We start from the raw sequence: 2,808 nt of genomic DNA, 5'->3' as shown, positions 1-2,808 counted from the left end.
CTTTGGTCAAATTTTCATAATTTTCCTGCATGACTCTCATTTCTTTTTTCTATATTTCTTCTTCCCTATCTTCTTTGCTTTTTATTTTTTTTAAATTCTTCTATGAACTTTGAATTTGAGTCTAATACATAGACTCTTTTGAGACTTCTCCTGTGAATAATTTTTCACTAATTTCTTATTCTGACATGGCATTGCTATCATCTTTATCTGAAAAGCAATTTTCTAAGGTGAGTCCTCAGCTTTTTTTGCTAATCTTAGTTGTTGTAATTCTGCTCCTGGGATATAGGTGGTATAGATCCAAGATTTTATGCTGGGACTTGCCTTTGCAATGGTTTGTTCCTAACCTAGACCTGCCTTTTGACCCAATATTCCCAAGGTTCAGACTTTATTTAGGGTTGTGATGCTCCCTGCTGGCTTGCTGTCTAGCTGCCAGGACCTATATTATTGTCAAGCTGTCAGGACCTATGTTATACTGTGGCTAAGAACTCCTACTGGTTTCCCCTGTTCTCCTGACTCTTGGACTTTACTCCCCCCCCCCCCCCCCCCCCGCCAAGAGAAAGACTTCCCCCTGAAGATCATGATTTCTACCTTTGAAAACATCTTTGGATTTTTTCTTTTTCTGGGTGGTATCTATAACTTTAAAGTCAGTGCAGAGGCTTCATTTATCTTCATTTATCTTTGGAAAGGAGAAACTTGAGCATGTAGCTTCACACCACCATCTTGGCTCCACCCTGGAAGTTTGATTGCATATCTCTCATCTCCAAACATTTGATAAGATGATTGTTGCTATGTTGACATGTAACCACAAGCTGGTGTTCCTGGGTAATAATATGTTGGTGTAGTATCTGGATGAGGGACTCCTGAAGTAGGGCAATGGATAGTTAACGAAGTACCTACTGACAATGCCATGTTGGTCCCAGCAATTATTCCTATAGTCATACCATTGTCCTATTGGAGGAGGGCAGGAGCAGAATGCATAGTTGCTGATATTCCATTTGGTTGTACAACAATGGTGTGATGAAATAGTGATATGTTGCTGCATATAAAGATTCTTTGTAGTAAGCACCTTGCTGTGAAAATTGATTCTGCTGAGCATAAGCACTTCAAACTGGGAACACTACAGTCTGATAAGGGGTTGAGTGATGATTAATAAGGTGGCACTCTCCCACTGGTGAGTGAACATGGCACTTTATATGGTGTTCTAGGTGTATAAACTGTTTGGAAAGTAGGATTTGCTCCAGGGTACATATTGGGGGAATAGACAGGAGCAGCCCTGGCTTAGCCCATTGAGAAGTCAAATAGATAGCCAATTCCTTTGGCATCTCCATAAGGAACCCCTGGAGATACAGGGCTATAAACAGGATTCATGATTCCAAGAATGAGTAGCGATGACTGGACAGGTAGAATGGCTATCTTGTTGGCCACTGCAGAGGCTCTCCCTGTATCTCTGCAGCTAAGGTGAAGTATTGGGTGGCCTATAAGAGAATATTCTTGATCATATCTTTGGACCACTTTACAGTTTTGTTTCTTCATTTCATTCTCCCCCTCCCTGATCAAATAATACTAGAACTTATTCTTCATCTGCTCAGTGGTATCTTTCACTCCCTACTTTGAACATATATTCATCTTATACAAATTTTATTTGTTGACTAGTGTTAAATTATAACAAGTTATGTTTTATTTTTACCTTTGTATTCAAGCACCTAGTTCAGTGTCCCTGGACAGAAAGGGTATTTCACAAATATTTATTAAATTGAAAATATCCCTCTCTATAACTTTTCCATATTGGTACTAGTTTTGCCCTTCAGATTCCATTAAAAGAATGCTAGATATTTGTTTACATGAGAATTTGTGATGGCGGTTATGTAGCTCCTTGTCCTCTGTCAAATTTTGAAACATCCTATTTCCTTTACTGTTAAAGATATACCATGAATATGAATTCTTTCAAGTTCTTAGTTTTTATTTCCTGGTTGATTACTACAAGTTTTTAGTGCTATTCCAAAAACTGTGGTGTCTGGAACTTAATACAATTTCCAGATGTATTTTGATGAGGGCAAAGTAACTGAATTATAAGTTCTATAATTTTTACTAGTTTCTTTGATATTTTGCAACCTAAATTTTTATAAGATTTTTGACTACTATTTAAATATGTATAAGTCCACAAAATCTTTATTTATACATGAAATGTTAGATAATATATTCAGATATGTGTTTTATATTTGGAGTTTTCAGTCCACTAAAAAAATCTCCTTTATGTTTAAATTATTCTTTACCTATCTTTTTCTATTTATCTTCCTAAAGCAAACTACTTTTTAAAATTCCAAACTATTTTTTAAAAACTAGCATGAATTTCCTGAACAACTAATAATTTTCCCTAGTATGTGTTAATATGCAATCCAGAATATTGTTGAAAATAAAACTCAAACTCATTGAATCCATAGATCAAGAATTGGAAGAGATCAGAGAAGCTATCTATCTAATGCCTCATTTTAAAAATTGAGAAAACTGAGACCTATAGAGGCAAAATATATCGTCCAAGTCTGTGAAGCATCAGGGATAATAATTGATTTTCCAGAGACAAGACTTATTCCATAACAGCATTTGGCCTCAATAGAATAATGTTTGAATGATCTTTCTTCTTTTAAATACCTTACCTCCAACCCTATTTTCTACATTTATTCAAAGATCACTGAGATAATTCTACAATATCCCCTGTAAAATCTACTACTTCCATGGGATTTATTTCTTTCCCATGTAATAATGGTAAACTCACATGAATTTTAGTACCCATATTTAGTAAAAATCATC

The 2,808-nt window shown here is 35.5% G+C and overlaps 1 pseudogene; it reads right to left on the bottom strand.

Moving 5' to 3' along the window:
* Positions 1-786: 786 nt before the first annotated feature.
* On the bottom strand, positions 787-1,368 carry LOC141519250 (myelin-associated neurite-outgrowth inhibitor-like; annotated as a pseudogene).
* Between the last annotated feature and the right edge of the window lie 1,440 nt (positions 1,369-2,808).

This window comes from Macrotis lagotis, chromosome 3, assembly GCF_037893015.1.
Source record: "Macrotis lagotis isolate mMagLag1 chromosome 3, bilby.v1.9.chrom.fasta, whole genome shotgun sequence".
Classification (NCBI taxonomy): Eukaryota; Metazoa; Chordata; class Mammalia; order Peramelemorphia; family Peramelidae; genus Macrotis; species Macrotis lagotis.
Note: the sequence above shows the minus strand (reverse complement) of the source record. Positions and strands in the feature narration are given on the sequence as shown.